Genomic DNA, 22,317 nt, shown 5'->3' on the forward strand with positions numbered 1-22,317 from the left:
ATGTGTGGTGAGGTGTTGGGAGCAGGATTATGTGTGGTGATGTGGTGGGGGCGGGATTATGTGTGGTAATGGGGTGGGGGGCGGGATTATGTGTGGTAATGGGGTGGGGGGCGGGATTATGTGTGGTAACGGGGTGGGGGGTGGGATTATGTGTAGTAATGGGATGGGGGGTAGGATAATGTGTGGTGATGTGTTAGGGGCAGGATTATGTGTGGTGGGGGGTGGGATTATGTGTGGTAATGTGGTGGGGGGTGGGATTATGTGTGGTAATGTGGTTGGGGACGGGATTATGTGTGGTGATGTGGTGGGGGGCGGGATTATGTGTGGTAATGCGGTGGGGGGCAGGATTATCTGTGGTAATGTGGTGGGGGGCGGTGTTGTGAATTCTGTGGCAGAGCTCCCTCCTGTGGTCACAAGTGGTACTTCGGCTGATTCTCTCTGGGAGCTTCCGTTTGTGGAGGAAAGTGGTACTGCGGCTTCTGAGTTTCCTCCCTCAGGTGATCTGGTGAGGTCGTTAGGTGCTTCTCTACTTAACTCCACCTAATGCTTTGATCCATGCTTCCTGTCAATGTTCCAGTGTTGGACTTGTTTTTCCCTGGATCATTCCTGTGGCCTGCTGCTCTGCATAGCTAAGTTCTTCTTTGCTATTTGTTTGCTATTTTTTCTGTCCAGCTTGTCTAATTGTTTTGCTGGAAGCTCTGGGACGCAAAGGGTGTACCTCCGTGCCGTTAGTTCGGTACGGAGGGTCTTTTTGCCCCCTTTGTGTGGTTTTCTTTAGGGTTTTGTGTAGACCGCAAAGTTATCTTTCCTATCCTCGCTCTGTTAAGAAAGTCGGGCCTCGCTTTGCTGAATCTATTTCATCCCTACCTTTGTCTTTTCATCTTAACTCACAGTCATTATATGTGGGGGGCTGCCTTTTCCTTTGGGGTATTTCTCTGAGGCAAGATAGGCTTATTTTCTATCTTCAGGCTAGTTAGTTTCTCAGGCTGTGCCGAGTTGCATAGGCAGAGTTAGGCGCAATCCACGGCTGCCTCTAGTGTTGTTTGGAGAGGATTAATGATTGCGGTCTGCAGAGTTCCCACGTCTCAGAGCTCGTTCTATTATTTTGGGTCATTGTCAGATCACTGTATGTGCTCTGACCGCTATGTCCATTGTGATACTGAATTGCCTATCACAACAGTACAGGAAGCCAAAAGTGCTAATGATTCTCAATAGAGGGAAAAAAGAAGTTCTGAGACCATTTTTTTTTCTTTGCACTGTGTTTTGCCTTTTTTTTCCCCTAGACATTTGGGTGGTTCAGGACACAGGTGTAGCAATGGACATTAAAGGTCTGTCTTCATGTGTGGATCAGCTCACGGCAAGAGTTCAAAATATTCAAGATTTTGTGGTTCAGAATTCTTTGTTAGAACCTAGAATTCCTATTCCAGATTTGTTTTTTGGAGATAGAACTAAATTTCTGAGTTTCAAAAATAATTGTAAACTATTTCTGGCTTTGAAACCTCGCTCCTCTGGTGACCCAGTTCAACAGGTTAGGATCGTCATTTCTTTTTTGCGTGGCGACCCTCAGGACTGGGCATTTTCTCTTGCGTCAGGAGATCCTGCATTAAGTAATATTGATGCGTTTTTCCTGGCGCTTGGATTGCTGTACGATGAGCCTAATTCAGTGGATCAGGCAGAAAAAAATTTGCTGGCTCTTTGTCAGGCTCAGGATGAGATAGAGGTATATTGCCAGAAATTTAGAAAGTGGTCCGTGCTCACTCAATGGAATGAATCTGCGCTGGCAGCTATATTCAGAAAGGGTCTCTCTGAAGCCCTTAAGGATGTCATGGTGGGATTTCCTATGCCTGCTGGTTTGAATGAGTCTATGTCTTTGGCCATTCAGATCGGTCGACGCTTGCGTGAGCGTAAATCTGTGCACCATTTGGCAGTATTACCTGAGATTAAACCTGAGTCTATGCAGTGCGATAGGACTATGACCAGAGTTGAACGGCAAGAACACAGACGACTGAATGGGCTGTGTTTCTACTGTGGTGATTCCACTCATGCTATCTCTGATTGTCCTAAGCGCACTAAGCGGTTCGCTAGGTCTGCCACCATTGGTACAGTACAGTCAATATTTCTTCTGTCCGTTACCTTGATCTGCTCTTTGTCATCGTATTCTGTCATGGCATTTGTGGATTCAGGCGCTGCCCTGAATTTGATGGACTTGGAATATGCTAAGCGTTGTGGGTTTTTCTTGGAGCCCTTGCAGTGTCCTATTCCATTGAGAGGAATTGATGCTACGCCTTTGGCCAAGAATAAGCCTCAATACTGGACCCAGCTGACCATGTGCATGGCTCCTGCACATCAGGAGGTTATTCGCTTTCTGGTGTTGCATAATCTGCATGATGTGGTCGTGTTGGGGTTGCCATGGCTACAAGCCCATAATCCAGTATTGGATTGGAAATCCATGTCGGTATCCAGCTGGGGTTGTCAGGGGGTACATGGTGATGTTCCATTTCTGTCAATTTCGTCATCCACCCCTTCTGAGGTTCCAGAGTTCTTGTCTGATTACCGGGATGTATTTGATGAGCCCAAGTCCGATGCCCTACCTCCGCATAGGGATTGTGATTGTGCTATCAATTTGATTCCTGGTAGTAAATTCCCAAAAGGTCGACTGTTTAATTTATCCGTGCCTGAGCACACCGCTATGCGCAGTTATGTGAAGGAATCCCTGGAGAAGGGGCATATTCGCCCATCATCGTCGCCATTAGGAGCAGGGTTCTTTTTTGTAGCCAAGAAGGATGGTTCGCTGAGACCTTGTATAGATCACCGCCTTCTTAATAAGATCACTGTTAAATTTCAGTACCCCTTGCCATTGTTATCTGATTTGTTTGCTCGGATTAAGGGGGCTAGTTGGTTCACCAAGATAGATCTTCGTGGTGCGTATAATCTGGTGCGAATCAGGCGAGGCGATGAATGGAAAACTGCATTTAATACGCCCGAGGGTCATTTTGAGTATCTAGTGATGCCATTCGGACTTGCCAATGCTCCATCAGTGTGTCAGTCCTTTATGCATGACATCTTCCGAAAGTACCTGGATAAATTCCTGATTGTGTACTTGGATGACATTTTGATCTTCTCGGATGATTGGGAGTCTCATGTGAAGCAGGTCAGAACGGTTTTTCAGGTCCTGCGTGCTAATTCTTTGTTTGTGAAGGGATCAAAGTGTCTCTTTGGTGTGCAGAAGGTTTCATTTTTGGGGTTCATCTTTTCCCCTTCTACTATCGAGATGGATCCTGTTAAGGTCCAAGCCATCCATGATTGGACTCAGCCGACATCTCTGAAAAGTCTGCAAAAGTTCCTGGGCTTTGCTAATTTTTATCGTCGCTTCATCTGCAATTTTTCTAGTATTGCCAAACCATTGACCGATTTGACCAAGAAGGGTGCTGATTTGGTCAATTGGTCTTCTGCTGCTGTGGAAGCTTTTCAAGAGTTGAAGCGTCGTTTTTCTTCTGCCCCTGTGTTGTGTCAACCAGATGTTTCTCTTCCGTTCCAGGTCGAGGTTGATGCTTCTGAGATTGGAGCAGGGGCTGTTTTGTCGCAGAGAGGTTCTGATTGCTCAATGATGAAACCATGCGCTTTTTTTTCCAGGAAGTTTTCGCCTGCTGAGCGAAATTATGATGTGGGCAACCGAGAGTTGCTGGCCATGAAGTGGGCATTCGAGGAGTGGCGTCATTGGCTTGAAGGAGCTAAGCATCGCGTGGTGGTATTGACTGATCATAAGAACTTGACTTATCTCGAGTCTGCTAAGCGTTTGAATCCTAGACAGGCTCGTTGGTCGCTGTTTTTTGCCCGTTTTGACTTTGTGATTTCGTACCTTCCGGGCTCTAAAAATGTGAAGGCGGATGCTCTGTCTAGGAGTTTTGTGCCCGACTCTCCGGGTTTATCTGAGCCGGCGGGTATCCTCAAGGAAGGAGTAATTGTGTCTGCCATCTCCCCTGATTTGCGGCGGGTGCTGCAAAAATTTCAGGCTAATAAACCTGATCGTTGTCCAGCGGAGAAACTGTTTGTCCCTGATAGGTGGACGAATAAAGTTATCTCTGAGGTTCATTGTTCGGTGTTGGCTGGTCATCCTGGAATCTTTGGTACCAGAGAGTTAGTGGCTAGATCCTTTTGGTGGCCATCTCTGTCGCGGGTTGTGCGTACTTTTGTGCAGTCCTGTGGGATTTGTGCTCGGGCTAAGCCCTGCTGTTCTCGTGCCATTGGTTGCTTTTGCCCTTGCCGGTCCCGAAGAGGCCTTGGACACATATCTCTATGGATTTTATTTCAGATCTTCCCGTTTCTCAAAAGATGTCAGTCATTTGGGTGGTCTGTGATCGCTTTTCTAAGATGGTCCATCTGGTACCCTTGTCTAAATTGCCTTCCTCCTCTGATTTGGTGCCATTGTTCTTCCAGCATGTGGTTCGTTTGCATGGCATTCCAGAGAATATCATTTCTGACAGAGGTTCCCAGTTTGTTTCGAGGTTTTGGCGAGCCTTTTGTGGTAGGATGGGCATTGACTTGTCTTTTTCCTCGGCTTTCCATCCTCAGACTAATGGCCAGACCGAACGAACCAATCAGACATTGGAAACCTATCTGAGATGCTTTGTTTCTGCCGATCAGGATGACTGGGTGTCCTTTTTGCCTTTGGCTGAGTTCGCCCTTAATAATCGGGCCAGCTCGGCTACCTTGGTTTCGCCATTTTTCTGCAATTCTGGGTTCCATCCTCGTTTCTCTTCAGGACAGGTTGAGTCTTCGGACTGTCCTGGTGTGGATACTGTGGTGGACAGGTTGCAGCAGATTTGGACTCATGTAGTGGACAATTTGACCTTGTCCCAGGAGAAGGCTCAACGTTTCGCTAATCGCAGACGCCGTGTGGGTCCCCGACTTCGTGTTGGGGATCTGGTTTGGTTATCTTCTCGTCATATTCCTATGAAGGTTTCCTCTCCTAAGTTTAAACCTCGTTTCATTGGTCCGTATAGGATTTCTGAGGTTCTTAATCCTGTGTCTTTTCGTCTGACCCTCCCAGATTCTTTTTCCATACATAACGTATTCCATAGGTCATTGTTGCGGAGATACGTGGCACCTATGGTTCCATCTGTTGACCCTCCTGCCCCGGTTTTGGTGGAGGGGGAATTGGAGTATATTGTGGAGAAGATTTTGGATTCTCGTGTTTCAAGACGGAAACTCCAGTATCTGGTTAAATGGAAGGGTTATGCTCAGGAAGATAATTCCTGGGTTTTTGCCTCTGATGTCCATGCTCCCGATCTTGTTCGTGCCTTTCATGTGGCTCATCCTGGTCGGCCTGGGGGCTCTGGTGAGGGTTCGGTGACCCCTCCTCAAGGGGGGGGTACTGTTGTGAATTCTGTGGCAGAGCTCCCTCCTGTGGTCACAAGTGGTACTTCGGCTGATTCTCTCTGGGAGCTTTTGTTTGTGGAGGAAAGTGGTACTGCGGCTTCTGAGTTTCCTCCCTCAGGTGATCTGGTGAGGTCGTTAGGTGCTTCTCTACTTAACTCCATCTAATGCTTTGATCCATGCTTCCTGTCAATGTTCCAGTGTTGGACTTGTTTTTCCCTGGATCATTCCTGTGGCCTGCTGCTCTGCATAGCTAAGTTCTTCTTTGCTATTTGTTTGCTATTTTTTCTGTCCAGCTTGTCTAATTGTTTTGCTGGAAGCTCTGGGACGCAAAGGGTGTACCTCCGTGCCGTTAGTTCGGTACGGAGGGTCTTTTTGCCCCCTTTGCGTGGTTTTCTTTAGGGTTTTGTGTAGACCGCAAAGTTATCTTTCCTATCCTCGCTCTGTTAAGAAAGTCGGGCCTCGCTTTGCTGAATCTATTTCATCCCTACATTTGTCTTTTCATCTTAACTCACAGTCATTATATGTGGGGGGCTGCCTTTTCCTTTGGGGTATTTCTCTGAGGCAAGGTAGGCTTATTTTCTATCTTCAGGCTAGTTAGTTTCTCAGGCTGTGCCGAGTTGCATAGGCAGAGTTAGGCGCAATCCACGGCTGCCTCTAGTGTTGTTTGGAGAGGATTAGGGATTGCGGTCTGCAGAGTTCCCACGTCTCAGAGCTCGTTCTATTATTTTGGGTCATTGTCAGATCACTGTATGTGCTCTGACCGCTATGTCCATTGTGATACTGAATTGCCTATCACAACAGGGCGGGATTATGTGTGGTGATGTGTTGGGGGGCAGGATTATGTGTGGTGATGTGTTGGGGGGCAGAATTATGTGTAGTAATGGGGTGGGGGGCGTCATTATGTGTAGTGATGTGTTGGGGCGGGATTATGTGTGGTGATGCGGTGGGGGGCAGGATTATGTGTGGTGATGAGGTGAGGGAGCGGGAATATGTGTGGTAATGTGGTGGGGGGCGGGATTATGTGTGATAATGAGGTGGAGGGGCGGGATTATGTGTGGTGATGTGTTGGGGGGCGGGATTATGTGTGGTGATGTGGTGGAGGGGCGGGATTATGTGTGGTGATGTGGTGGGTGGGCGAGATTATGTGTGGTGATGTGGTGGGGGCGGGAGTGTGTGTGGTGATGTGGTGCAGATTGTGTGTGGTAGTGTGGTGGGGGGCGGGATTGTGTGTGGTAATGTGGTGGGGTCGGGAATGTGTGTGCTAATGGGGTTGGGGGAAGGATTATGTGTAGTGATGTGGTGGGGGGTGGAGCTACTGTGCAGGGGACAGGATTAGCGAGTAATCACGATGCCTTTTATATATATAGATGATGGCCACACAAACCCATATGTATAGTATGAGGGTTCCACAGCCTCATATATATAGTATGATGATCCCGTTTCCCTCATATATATAGTAGGATGGCTCCAGTTCCTCCATGTATATAGTAAGATGGCCCAGTTCTCCCATATATATAGTATGATGACCCCATTTCCCTCATATATAAAGTATGATGGTCCCACAGCCCCATATATACAGTGGGGCAAAAAAGTATTTAGTCAGTCAGCAATAGTGCAAGTTCCACCACTTAAAAAGATGAGAGGCGTCTGTAATTTACATCATAGGTAGACCTCAACTATGGGAGACAAACTGAGAAAAAAAAATCCAGAAAATCACATTGTCTGTTTTTTTAACATTTTATTTGCATATTATGGTGGAAAATAAGTATTTGGTCAGAAACAAAATTTCATCTCAATACTTTGTAATATATCCTTTGCTGGCAATGACAGAAGTCAAACGTTTTCTGTAAGTCTTCAAAAGGTTGCCACACACTGTTGTTGGTATGTTGGCCCATTCCTCCATGCAGATCTCCTCTAGAGCAGTGATGTTTTTGGCTTTTCGCTTGGCAACACGGACTTTCAACTCCCTCCAAAGGATTTCTATAGGGTTGAGATCTGGAGACTGGCTAGGCCACTCCAGGACCTTGAAATGCTTCTTACGAAGCCACTCCTTCGTTGCCCTGGCGATGTGCTTTGGATCATTGTCATGTTGAAAGACCCAGCCACGTTTCATCTTCAATGCCCTTGCTGATGGAAGGAGGTTTGCACTCAAAATCTCACGATACATGGCCCCATTCATTCTTTCATGTACCCGGATCAGTCGTCCTGGCCCCTTTGCAGAGAAACAGCCCCAAAGCATGATGTTTCCACCACCATGCTTTACAGTAGGTATGGTGTTTGATGGATGCAACTCAGTATTCTTTTTCCTCCAAACACGACAAGTTGTGTTTCTACCAAACACTTCCAGTTTGGTTTCATCAGACCATAGGACATTCTCCCAAAACTCCTCTGGATCATCCAAATGCTCTCTAGCAAACTTCAGACGGGCCCGGACATGTACTGGCTTAAGCAGTGGGACACGTCTGGCACTGCAGGATCTGAGTCCATGGTGGCGTAGTGTGTTACTTATGGTAGGCCTTGTTACATTGGTCCCAGCTCTCTGCAGTTCATTCACTAGGTCCCCCCGCGTGGTTCTGGAATTTTTGCTCACCGTTCTTGTGATCATTCTGACCCCACGGGGTGGGATTTTGCGTGGAGCCCCAGATCGAGGGAGATTATCAGTGGTCTTGTATGTCTTCCATTTTCTAATTATTGCTCCCACTATTGATTTCTTCACTCCAAGCTGGTTGGCTATTGCAGATTCAGTCTTCCCAGCCTGGTGCAGGGCTACAATTTTGTTTTTGGTTTCCTTTGACAGCTCTTTGGTCTTCACCATAGTGGAATTTGGAGTCAGACTGTTTGAGGGTGTGCACAGGTGTCTTTTTATACTGATAACAAGTTTAAACAGGTGCCATTACTACAGGTAATGAGTGGAGGAAAGAGGAGACTCTTAAAGAAGAAGTTACAGGTCTGTGAGAGCCAGAAATCTTGATTGTTTGTTTCTGACCAAATACTTATTTTCCACCATAATATGCAAATAAAATGTTAAAAAAACAGACAATGTGATTTTCTGGATTTTTTTTTCTCAGTTTGTCTCCCATAGTTGAGGTCTACCTATGATGTAAATTACAGACGCCTCTCATCTTTTTAAGTGGTGGAACTTGCACTATTGCTGACTGACTAAATACTTTTTTGCCCCACTGTATATAGTATGATGACTCCAGTTCCCTCATATATATAGTATGATGCAGGGTCGGACTTAAGAGGTGGGTGGCCCGGGGCCCATTTTGGAGGGAGGCCCATTTTTCAACGTGCTGCAATATGTAATGCAAAAATACAAAATGAAACGAACGCTAGTTTATTTACAAAAATCATTTACGCAGAGTAATTTAAGTAAAATCATTCATTTTTTACAATCCGGGCACTTTCCTTGATTTGTGTGATGCAAAATCACTAATGATGTCACTAAAGTCCAATTCACGCAGTATATCTGACCTTGTCAACCCTTGAAGTCCTGAAAGGGTGTTGAAGATTAAAATATGTACATATGTATGTATGTATATTGTAGAGATTTGGGCTGTCTATATCAAAGACTGCTGCTGGGCTCTACAGTCATGGCCAAAAGTATTGACACCCCTGCAATTCTGTCAGATAATACTAATTTTCTTCCTGAAAATGATTGCAAACACAAATTATTTGGTATTATTATCTTCATTTAATTTGTCTTAAATGAAAAAACACAAAAAGAATTGTCCTGAAGCCAAATTGGATATAATTCCACACCAAACATAAAAAAAGGGGGTGGACAAAAGTATTGGCACTGTTCGAAAAATGTGATGCTTCTCTAATTTGTGTAATTAACAGCACCTGTAACTTACCTGTGGCACCTAACAGGTGTTGGCAATAACTAAATCACACTTGCAGCCAGTTGACATGGATTAAAACTGACTCAACCGCTGTCCTGTGTCCTTGTTCCTTGTGTGTACCACATTGAGCATGGAGAAAAGAAAGAAGACCAAAGAACTGTCTGAGGCAGGGGTCCCCAACTCCAGGCCTCGAGGGCAACCAACAGTGCAGGTTTTCAGGATTTCTTTAGTATTGCATCGGTGGTAATGTGATCATCTGCACAGGTGATGATTCCAACCCCTGTGCAATACTAAGGAAATCCTGAAAACCTGCACAGTTGGCGGCCCTCGAGGCCTGGAGTTGGGGACCACTGGTCTGAGGACTTAAGAAACCAAGTTGTGAGGAAGCATGAGCAATCTCAAGGCTACAAGTCCATCTCCAAAGACCTGAATGTTCCTGTGTGTGCAGTGTCATCAAGAAGTTTAAAGCCCATGGCACTGTGGCTAACCTCCCTAGATGTGGACGGAAAAGAAAAATTGACAAGAGATTTCAACGCAAGATTGTGCGGATGTTGGATAAAGAACCTCGACTAACATCCAAAAAAGTTCAAGCTTCCCTACAGTCCGAGGGTACAACAGTGTCAAACCGTACTATCCGTTGGCATCTGAATGAAAAGGGACTGTATGGTAGGAGACCCAGGAAGACCCCACTTTTCACCCCGAGACATAAAAAAGCCAGGCTGGAGTTTGCCAAAACTTACCTGAAAAAGCCTAAAACGTTTTGGAAGAATGTTTTCTGGTCAGATGAGACAAAAGTAGAGCTTTTTGTGCAAAGGCATCAACATAGAGTATACAGGAGAAAAAGAGGCATTCAAAGAAAAGAACACGGTCCCTACAGTCAAACATGGCGGAGGTTCCGAGATGTTTTGGGGTTGCTTTGCTGCCTCTGGCACTGGATTGCTTGACCGTGTGCATGGCATTATGAAGTCTGAAGACTACCAACAAATTTTGCAGCATAATGTAGGGCCCAGTGTGAGAAAGCTTGGTCTCCCTCAGAGGTCATGGGTCTTCCAGCAGGACAATAACCCAAAACACACTTCAAAAAGCACTAGAAAATGGTTTGAGAGAAAGCACTGGATACTTCTAAGGTGGCCAGCAATGAGTCCAGACCTGAATCCCATAGAACACCTGTGGAGAGATCTAAAAATGGCAGTTTGGAGAAGGCACCCTTCAAATATCAGGGACCTGGAGCAGTTTGCCAAAGAAGAATGGTCTAAAATTCCAGCAGAGCATTGTAAGAAACTCATTGATGGTTACCAGAAGCAGTTGTTCGCAGTTATTTTGGCTAAAGGTTGTGCAACCAAGTATTAGGCTGAGAGTGCCAATACTTTTGTCTGGCCCATTTTTGGAGTTTTGTGTGAAATGATCAATGTTTTGCTTTTTACTTAATTCTCTTTTGTGTTTTTTCATTTAAGACAAATTAAATGAAGATAATAATACCAAAGAAATTGTGTTTGCAATCATTTTCAGGAAGAAACTGAGTATTATCTGACAGAATTGCAGGGGTACATCAAAAAAGGCCCAGCAGATGTATAAACAAGGCCACAGAATGTTTTCGTTCAAAAAGTAGAAAGTTTATTAACATTTAAATAGAATAAAATATAATTAAACACATAACAATATAACAAAATGCCTCCAATCCAAAATACCGGTACTGCAAGAGTTGCAGGCATATAGCCAATGGTGGCATTTACACAACATGTATAGAGAGCATTCCCATTACAATCATATAGCTAATATGCTGTGGCTAGAAAGTATATTAATGGTCTGATGGCTACTGGGGAAAACTACAATATTCCGATATCAATAAAGCTATATGCAAAGAGCTAAAAAGCCTGTCATATATATCAAAATAATATAAGGTCTTTGCCCCACATACAGGTCCTTCTCAAAAAATTAGCATATAGTGTTAAATTTCATTATTTACCATAATGTAATGATTACAATTAAACTTTCATATATTATAGATTCATTATCCACCAACTGAAATTTGTCAGGTCTTTTATTGTTTTAATACTGATGATTTTGGCATACAACTCCTGATAACCCAAAAAACCTGTCTCAATAAATTAGCATATCAAGAAAAGGTTCTCTAAACGACCCATTACCCTAATCTTCTGAATCAACTAATTAACTCTAAACACATGCAAAAGATACCTGAGGCTTTTATAAACTCCCTGCCTGGTTCATTACTCAAAACCCCCATCATGGGTAAGACTAGCGACCTGACAGATGTCAAGAAGGCCATCATTGACACCCTCAAGCAAGAGGGTAAGACCCAGAAAGAAATTTCTCAACAAATAGGCTGTTCCCAGAGTGCTGTATCAAGGCACCTCAATGGTAAGTCTGTTGGAAGGAAACAATGTGGCAGAAAACGCTGTACAACGAGAAGAGGAGACCGGACCCTGAGGAAGATTGTGGAGAAGGACCGATTCCAGACCTTGGGGAACCTGAGGAAGCAGTGGACTGAGTCTGGTGTGGAAACATCCAGAGCCACCGTGCACAGGCGTGTGCAGGAAATGGGCTACAGGTGCCGCATTCCCCAGGTAAAGCCACTTTTGAACCATAAACAGCAGCAGAGGCGCCTGACCTGGGCTACAGAGAAGCAGCACTGGACTGTTGCTAAGTGGTCCCAAGTACTTTTTTCTGATGAAAGCAAATTTTGCATGTCATTCGGAAATCAAGGTGCCAGAGTCTGGAGGAAGACTGGGGAGAAGGAAATGCCAAAATGCCTGAAGTCCAGTGTCAAGTACCCACAGTCAGTGATGGTGTGGGGTGCCATGTCAGCTGCTGGTGTTGGTCCACTGTGTTTCATCAAGGGCAGGGTCAATGCAGCTAGCTATCAGGAGATTTTGGAGCACTTCATGCTTCCATCGGCTGAAATGCTTTATGGAGATGAAGATTTCATTTTTCAGCACGACCTGGCACCTGCTCACAGTGCCAAAACCACTGGTAAATGGTTTACTGACCATGGTATTACTGTGCTCAATTGGCCTGCCAACTCTCCTGACCTGAACCCCATAGAGAATCTGTGGGATATTGTGAAGAGAAAGTTGAGAGACGCAAGACCCAACACTCTGGATGAGCTTAAGGCCGCTATTGAAGCATCCTGGGCCTCCATAACATCTCAGCAGTGTCACAGGCTGATTGCCTCCATGCCACGCCGCATTGAAGCAGTCATTTCTGCCAAAGGATTCCCGACCAAGTATTGAGTGCATAACTGAACATTATTATTTGATGGTTTTTTTGTTTGTTATTAACCCCTTCCCGACCCATGACGCCACGTAGGCGTCATGAAAGTCGGTGCCATTCCGACCCATGACGCCTATGCGGCGTCATGGAAAGATCGCGTCCCTGCAGGCCGGGTGAAAGGGTTAACTCCCATTTCACCCGATCTGCAGGGACAGGGGGAGTGGTAGTTTAGCCCAGGGGGGGTGGCTTCACCCCCTCGTGGCTACGATCGCTCTGATTGGCTGTTGAAAGTGAAACTGCCAATCAGAGCGATTTGTAATATTTCACCTATTATAACGGGTGAAATATTACAATCCAGCCATGGCCGATGCTGAAATATCATCGGCCATGGCTGGAAATACTAATGTGCCCCCACCCCACCCCACCGATCGCCCCCGCAGCCCCCCGATCTGGCCGGTACACTGCTCCGGCTCCCCTCCGTCCAGTGCTCCGCTCCCCCCCGTGCTCTTGTCCGCTCCCCCCGTGCTCCAATCACCCCCCCGTGCTCCAATCACCCCCCCTGCACTCCGATCCACACCCCCCGGTGCTCCATTCCACCCCCCCGTGCTCCATTCCAGCCCCCCCGTGCTCCGTTCCACCCCTCCCGTGCTCCGATTCCCCCCCCGTGCTCAGATCCCCCCCCCCCCGTGCTCCGATCCCCCCCCCCCGTGATCCCCCCCGTGGTTCCCCCCCACCCCATCATACTTACCGATCCAGCCGGGGTCCCGTCCGTCTTCTCCCTGGGCGCCGCCATCTTCCAAAATGGCGAGCGCATGTGCAGTGCGCCCGCCGAATCTGCCGGCCGGCAGATTCGTTCCAAAGTGCATTTTGATCACTGAGATATAATCTATCTCAGTGATCAAAATAAAAAAAATAATAAATGACCCCCCCCCCTTTGTCACCCCCATAGGTAGGGACAATAAAAAAATAAAGAAAATTTTTTTTTTCTACTAATGTTAGAATAGGGTTAGGGTTAGGGTTAGGGTTAGGGGTAGGGTTAGGGTTAGGGGTAGGGGTAGGGTTAGGGTTAGGGGTAGGGTTAGGGTTAGGGGTAGGGTTAGGGTTAGGGGTAGGGTTAGGGGTAGGGTTAGGGGTAGGGTTAGGGGTAGGGTTAGGGGTAGGGTTAGGGTTAGGGGTAGGGTTAGGGGTAGGGTTAGGGGTAGGGTTAGGGGTAGGGGTAGGGTTAGGGGTAGGGTTAGGGGTAGGGTTAGGGCTAGGGGTAGGGTTAGGGCTAGGGTTAGAATAGGGTTAGGGTTTCGGTATGTGCACACGTATTCTGGTCCTCTGCGGATTTTTCCGCTGCGGATTTGATAAATCCGCAGTGCTAAACCGCTGCGGATTTATGGCGGATTTACCGCGTTTTTTTCTGCGCATTTCACTGCGGTTTTACAACTGCGATTTTCTATTGGAGCAGTTGTAAAACCGCTGCGGAATCCGCACAAAAGAAGTGACATGCTGCGGAATGTAAACCGCTGCGTTTCCGTGCAGTTTTTCTGCGATTTTTGTTTCCCGTAGGTTTACATTGAACTGTAAACTCATGGGAAACTGCTGCGGATCCGCAGCGTTTTCCGCAGCGTGTGCACATACCTTTAGAATTAGGCTATGTGCACACGGTGCGGATTTGGCTGCGGATTCGCAGCAGTGTTCCATCAGGTTTACAGTACCATGTAAACATATGAAAAACCAAATCCGCTGTGCCCATGGTGCGGAAAATACCGCGCGGAAACGCTGCGTTGTATTTTCCGCAGCATGTCAATTCTTTGTGCGGATTCCGCAGCGTTTTACACCTGTTCCTCAATAGGAATCCGCAGGTGAAATCCGCACAAAAAACACTGGAAATCCGCGGAAAATCCGCAGGTAAAACGCAGTGCCTTTTACCCGCGGATTTTTCAAAAATGGTGCGGAAATATCTCACACGAATCCGCAACGTGGGCACATAGCCTTAGGGTTAGGGTTGGAATTAGGGTTGTGGTTAGGGTTAGGGGTGTGTTGGGGTTAGGGTTGTGGTTAGGGGTGTGTTGCGGTTAGGGTTGTGATTAGGGTTATGGCTACAGTTGGGATTAGGGTTAGGGGTGTGGGGGGGTTAGTGTTGGAGGTAGAATTGAGGGGTTACCACTGTTTAGGCACATCAGGGGTCTCCAAACGCAACATGGCGCCACCATTGATTCCAGCCAATCTCGTATTCAAAAAGTCAAATGGTGCTCCCTCACTTCTGAGCCCCGACGTGTGCCCAAACAGTGGTTTACCCCCACATATGGGGTACCAGCATACTCAGGACAAACTGCGCAACAATTACTGGGGTCCGATTTCTCCTGTTACCCTTGTGAATCTAAAAAAATGCTTGCTAAAACATAATTTTTGAGGAAAGAAAAATGATTTTTTATTTTCACGGCTCTGCGTTGTAAACGTCTGTGAAGCACTTGGGGGTTCAAAGTGCTCACCACATATCTAGATAAGTTCCTTGGGGGGTCTAGTTTCTAAAATGGGGTCACTTGTGGGGGTTTCTACTGTTTAGGCACACCAGGGGCTCTGCAAACGCAACGTGACACCCGTAGACCATTCCATCAAAGTCTGCATTTCAAAAGTCACTACTTCCCTTCTGAGCCCCGACGTGTGCCCAAACAGTGGTTTACCCCCACTCATGGGGTATCAGCGTATTCAGGAGAAACTGGACAACAACTTTTGTGGTCCAATTTCTCCTGTAACCCTTGGGAAAATAAAAAATTCTGGGCTAAATAATTATTTTTGAGGAAAGAAAACGTATTTATTATTTTCACGGCTCTGCATTATAAACTTCTATGAAGCGCTTGGGGGTTCAAAGTGCTCACCACACATCTAGATAAGTTCCTTTCGGGGTCTAGTTTCCAAAATGGGGTCACTTGTGGGGGGTTTCTACTGTTAAGCCACATCAGGGGCTCTGCAAACGCAACGTGACGCCCACAGAGCATTCCATCAAAGTCTGCATTTCAAAACGTCACTACTTCACTTCCGAGCCTCGGCATGTGCCCAAACAGTGGTTTACCCCCACATATGGGGTATCAGCGTACTCAGGAGAAACTGGACAACAACTTTTGGGGTCCAATTTCTTCTGTAACCCTTGGGAAAATAAAAAATTCTGGGCTAAATAATTATTTTTGAGGAAAGAAAACGTATTTATTATTTTCACGGCTCTGCATTATAAACTTCTATGAAGCACTTGGGGGTTCAAAGTGCTCACCACACATCTAGATAAGTTCCTTTGGGGGTCTAGTTTCCAAAATGGGGTCACTTGTGGGGGGTTTCTACTGTTAAGCCACATCAGGGGCTCTGCAAACGCAACGTGACGCCCACAGAGCATTCCATCAAAGTCTGCATTTCAAAACGTCACTACTTCACTTCCGAGCCCCGGCATGTGCCCAAACAGTGATTTACCCCCACATATGGGGTATCAGCGTACTCAGGAGAAACTGGACAACAACTTTTGGGGTCAAATTTCTCCTGTTACCCTTGGGAAAATAAAAAATTGCAGGCTAAAAGATCATTTTTGAGAAAATAATTTTTTTTTTTTATTTTCATGGCTCTGCGTTATAAACTTCTGTGACGCACTTGGGAGTTCAAAGTCCTCACCACACATCTAGATTAGTTCCTTTGGGGGTCTAGTTTCCAAAATGGTGTCATTTCTGGGGGATCTCCAATGTTTAGGCACACAGGGGCTCTCCAAACGTGACATGGTGTCCGCTAATGATTGGAGCTAATTTTCCATTTAAAAAGCCAAATGGCGTGCCATCCCTTCCGAGCCCTGCCGTGCGCCCAAACAGTGGTTTACCCCCTCATATGGGGTATCAGCATACTCAGGACAAACTGGACAACAATATTTGGGGTCCAATTTCTCCTATTATCCTTGGCAAAATAGGAAATTCTAGGCTAAAAAATCATTTTTGAGGAAAGAAAAATTATTTTTTATTTTCATGGCTCTGCGTTATAAACTTCTGTGAAGCACCTGGGGGTTTAAAGTGCTCAATATGCATCTAGATAAGTTCCTTGGGGGGTCTAGTTTCCAAAATGGGGTAACTTGTTGGGGAGCTCCAATGTTTAGGCACACAGGGGCTCTCCAAACGCGACATGGTGTCCGCTAACAATTGGAGCTAATTTTCCATTCAAAAAGTCAAATGGCGCGCCTTCCCTTCCGAGCCCTGCCGAGTGCCCAAACAGTGGTTTACCCCCACATATGAGGTATCGGCGTACTCGGGAGAAATTGCCCAACAAATTTTATGATCCATTTTATCCTACTGCCCATGTGAAAATGAAAAAATTGAGGCGAAAATAATTTTTTTGCGAAAAAAAAGTACTTTTTCATTTTTACAGATCAATTTGTGAAGCACCTGAGGGTTTAAAGTGCTCACTAGGCATCTAAATAAGTTCCTTGGGGGGTCTAGTTTCCAAAATGGGGTCACTTGTGGGGGAGCGCCAATGTTTAGGCACACAGGAGCTATCCAAACGCGACATGGTGTCCGCTAACGATGGAAATAATTTTTCATTCAAAAAGTCAAATGGCGCTCCTTCCCTTCCGAGCCTTACCATGTGCCCAAACAGTGGTTTACCCCCACATGTGAGGTATTGGTGTACTCAGGAGAAATTTCCCAACACATTTTAGGATCCATTTTATCCTGTTGCCCATGTGAAAATGAAAAAATTGAGGCTAAAAGAATTTTTTTGTGAAAAAAAAGTACTTTTTCATTTTTACGGATCAATTTGTGAAGCACCTGGGGGTTCAAAGTGCTCACTATGCATCTAGATAAGTTCCTTGGGATGTCTAGTTTCCAAAATGGGGTCACTTGTGGGGGAGCTCCAATTTTTAGGCACACGGGGGCTTTCCAAACGTGACATGGTGTCCGCTAAAGAGTGGAGCCAATTTTTGATTCAAAAAGTCAAATGGCGCTCCTTCCCTTCCAAGCCCTGCCGTGCGCCCAAACAGTGGTTTACCCCCACATATGAGGTATCAGCGTACTCAGGACAAATTGGACAACAACTTTCATGGTTCAGTTTCTCCTTTTACCATTGGGAAAATAAAAAAATTGTTGCTAAAAGATAATTTTTGTGACTAAAAAGTTAAATGTTCATTTTTTCCTTCCATGTTGCTTCTGCTGCTGTGAAGCACCTGAAGGGTTAATAAACTTCTTGAATGTGGTTTTGAGTACCTTGAGGGGTGCAGTTTTTAGAATGGTGTCACTTTTGGGTATTTTCAGCCATATAGACCCCTCAAACTGACTTCAAATGTGAGGTGGTCCCTAAAAAAAATGGTTTTGTAAATTTCGTTGTAAAAATGACAAATCGCTGGTCAAATTTTAACCCTTATAACTTCCTAACAAAAAAAAATTTTGGTTCCAAAATTGTGCTGATGTAAAGTAAACATGTGGGAAATGTTATTTATTAACTATTTTGTGTCACATATCTCTCTGGTTTAACAGAATAAAAATTCAAAATGTGAAAATTGCAAAATTTTCAAAATTTTCGCCAAATTTCCGTTTTTATCACAAATAAACGCAGAATTTATTGACCTAAATTTACCACTAACATGAAGCCCAATATGTCACGAAAAAACAATCTCAGAACCGCTAGGATCCGTTGAAGCGTTCCTGAGTTATTACCTCATAAAGGGACACTGGTCAGAATTGCAAAAAACGGCAAGGTCTTTAAGGTCAAAATAGGCTGGGTCATGAAGGGGTTAAAAAACACTTTTATTTGATTGGATGGGTGAAATATGCTAATTTATTGAGACAGGTTTTTTGGGTTATCAGGAGTTGTATGCCAAAATCATCAGTATTAAAACAATAAAAGACCTGACAAATTTCAGTTGGTGGATAATGAATATATTATATATGAAAGTTTAATTGTAATCATTACATTATGGTAATGATTCTGCAATTCTGGGTTCCATCCTCGTTTCTCTTCAGGACAGGTTGAGTCTTCGGACTGTCCTGGTGTGGATACTGTGGTGGACAGGTTGCAGCAGATTTGGACTCATGTAGTGGACAATTTGACCTTGTCCCAGGAGAAGGCTCAACGTTTCGCTAATCGCAGACGCCGTGTGGGTCTCCGACTTCGTGTTGGGGATCTGGTTTGGTTATCTTCTCGTCATATTCCTATGAAGGTTTCCTCTCCTAAGTTTAAACCTCATTTCATTGGTCCGTATAGGATTTCTGAGGTTCTTAATCCTGTGTCTTTTCGTCTGACCCTCCCAGATTCTTTTTCCATACATAACGTATTCCATAGGTCATTGTTGCAGAGATACGTGGCACCTATGGTTCCATCTGTTGACCCTCCTGCCCCGGTTTTGGTGGAGGGGGAATTTGAGTATATTGTGGAGAAGATTTTGGATTCTCGTGTTTCAAGACGGAAACTCCAGTATCTGGTTAAATGGAAGGGTTATGCTCAGGAAGATAATTCCTGGGTTTTTGCCTCTGATGTCCATGCTCCTGATCTTGTTCGTGCCTTTCATGTGGCTCATCCTGGTCGGCCTGGGGGCTCTGGTGAGGGTTCGGTGACCCCTCCTCAAGGGGGGGTACTGTTGTGAATTCTGTGGCAGAGCTCCCTCCTGTGGTCACAAGTGGTACTTCGGCTGATTCTCTCTGGGAGCTTCCGTTTGTGGAGGAAAGTGGTACTGCGGCTTCTGAGTTTCCTCCCTCAGGTGATCTGGTGAGGTCGTTAGGTGCTTCTCTACTTAACTCCACCTAATGCTTTGATCCATGCTTCCTGTCAATGTTCCAGTGTTGGACTTGTTTTTCCCTGGATCATTCCTGTGGCCTGCTGCTCTGCATAGCTAAGTTCTTCTTTGCTATTTGTTTGCCATTTTTTCTGTCCAGCTTGTCTAATTGTTTTGCTGGAAGCTCTGGGACGCAAAGGGTGTACCTCCGTGCCGTTAGTTCGGTACGGAGGGTCTTTTTGCCCCCTTTGTGTGGTTTTCTTTAGGGTTTTGTGTAGACCGCAAAGTTATCTTTCCTATCCTCGCTCTGTTAAGAAAGTCGGGCCTCACTTTGCTGAATCTATTTCATCCCTAAGTTTGTCTTTTCATCTTAACTCACAGTCATTATATGTGGGGGGCTGCCTTTTCCTTTGGGGTATTTCTCTGAGGCAAGGTAGGCTTATTTTCTATCTTCAGGCTAGTTAGTTTCTCAGGCTGTGCCGAGTTGCATAGGCAGAGTTAGGCGCAATCCACGGCTGCCTCTAGTGTTGTTTGGAGAGGATTAGGGATTGCGGTCTGCAGAGTTCCCACGTCTCAGAGCTCGTTCTATTATTTTGGGTTATTGTCAGATCACTGTATGTGCTCTGACCGCTATGTCCATTGTGATACTGAATTGCCTATCACAACACTGTATATATCAGAGGCTGTTGCTGTGCTGGGCTGTATATATGAGAGGCTTCTGCTGAGCCGTATATATGTATGGGGGCTTCTGCTGGGCTGTGTCTATATATATGAGGGGCGTCTGCTGGGCTGTATATATATGAGGGGCTTCTGCTGGGCTGTATATATATATATATGAGGGGCTGCTGCCAGGCTGTATATATCAGAGGCTGTTTACCTGTACATATCAGAGGCTGTTGCTGTGCTGGCTGTATATGTATGAGAGGCTTCTGCTGGGCTGTATATGTATGAGAGGCTTCTGCTGGGCTGTATATGTATGGGAGGCTTCTAATGGGCTGTATATATAAGGAACTTCTGCTGGGCTGTATATGTATGAGAGGCTTCTTCTGGGCTGTATATATATTAAGGGCTTCTGCTGGGCTGTATATGTATGAGAGGCTTCTGCTGGGCTGAATATGTATGAGGGGCTTCTGCTGGGCTATATATATATGAGGGGCTTCTGCTGGGCTGTATATATATGAGGGGCTTGTGCTGGGCTGTATATATATATGAGAGGCTTCTGCTGAGCTGTATATATATATATATGAGGGGTGTCTGCTGGGCCGTATATATATGAGGGGCTGCTGCCGGGCTGTATATATCAGAGGCTGTTTACCTGTATATATCAGAGGCTATTGCTGTGCTGGCTGTATATATATGAGAGGCTTCTACTGGGCTGTATATGTATGAGAGGCTTCTGCTGGGCTATATATGTATGAGAGGCTTCTGCTGGGCTGTATATGTATGAGAGGCTTCTACTGGGCTGTATATATATAAGGAACTTCTGCTGGGCTGTATATGTATGAGAGGCTTCTGCTTGGCTGAATATGTATGAGGGGCTTCTGCTTGGCTGTATATATATGAGGGGCTTCTGCTGGGCTGTATATATATGAGGGGCTTGTGCTGGGCTGTATATATATGAGAGGCTTCTGCTGAGCTGTATATATATATATATATATATATATATGGGTGCTTCTGCTGGGCTGTGTGTATATATATGAGGGGTGTCTGCTGGGCTGTATATATATGAGGGGCTTCTGCTGGGCTGTATATATATATATGAGGGGCTGCTGCTGGGCTGTATATATCAGAGGCTGTTGCTGTGCTGGCTGTATATATATGAGAGGCTTCTACTGGGCTGTATAAGTATGAGAGGCTTCTGCTGGGCTGTATATGTATGAGAGGCTTCTGCTGGGCTGTATATGTATGAGAGGCTTCTGCTGGGCTGTATATATATGAGGGGCTTCTTCTGGGCTCTATATATCAGAGGCTTCTGCAGGGCTCTATATGTCAGAGGTTTCTGCTGGGCTGTATATATATGAGGGGCTTCTGCTGGGATGTATATGAATGAGAGACTTCTTATGGGCTGTATATATATGAGTGGCTTCTGCTGGGCTGTATATGTATGAGAGGCTTCTGCTGGGCTGAATATGTATGAGGGGCTTCTGCTGGGCTGTATATATGAGGGGCTTCTGCTGGGCTGTATATATATGAGGGGCTTCTGCTGGGCTGTATATATGAGAGGCTTCTGCTGAGCCGTATATATATATGGGGGCTTCTGCTGGGCTGTGTCTATATATATGAGGGGCGTCTGCTGGGCTGTATATATATGAGGGGCTTCTGCTGGGCTGTATATATATATATATATATGAGGGGCTGCTGCCGGGCTGTATATATCAGAGGCTGTTTACCTGTATATATCAGAGGCTGTTCCTGTGCTGGCTGTATATGTATGAGAGGCTTCTGCTGGGCTGTATATGTATGAGAGGCTTCTTCTGGGCTGTATATATATTAGGGGCTTCTGCTGGGCTGTATATGTATGAGAGGCTTCTGCTGGGCTGAATATGTATGAGGGGCTTTTGCTGGGCTGTATATATATGAGGGGCTTCTGCTGGGCTGTATATATATGAGGGGCTTGTGCTGGGCTGTATGTATGAGAGGCTTCTGCTGAGCTGTATATATATATATGGGGGCTTCTGCTGGGCTGTGTGTATATATATGAGGGGTGTCTGCTGGGCCGTATATATATGAGGGGCCTCTGCTGGGCTGTATATATATATATGAGGGGCTGCTGCCGGGCTGTATATATCAGAGGCTGTTTACCTGTATATATCAGAGGCTGTTGCTGTGCTGGCTGTATATATATGAGAGGCTTCTACTGGGCTGTATATGTATGAGAGGCTTCTTCTGGGCTGTATATGTATGAGAGGCTTCTGCTGGGCTGTATATATATGAGGGGCTTCTTCTGGGCTCTATATGTCAGAGGCTTCTGCTGGGCTCTATATGTCAGAGGCTTCTGCTGGGCTGTATATGTATGAGAGGCTTCTGCTGGGCTATATATATGAGGGGCTTCTGCTGGGCTGTATATGTATGAGAGGCTTCTGTTGGGCTGTATATATATATATGTATAAGGGGCTTCTGCTGGGCTGTATATGTATGAGA

The sequence above is a fragment of the Ranitomeya imitator genome, chromosome 1 (genome assembly GCF_032444005.1).
Source record: "Ranitomeya imitator isolate aRanImi1 chromosome 1, aRanImi1.pri, whole genome shotgun sequence".
NCBI classification, from domain to species: domain Eukaryota; kingdom Metazoa; phylum Chordata; class Amphibia; order Anura; family Dendrobatidae; genus Ranitomeya; species Ranitomeya imitator.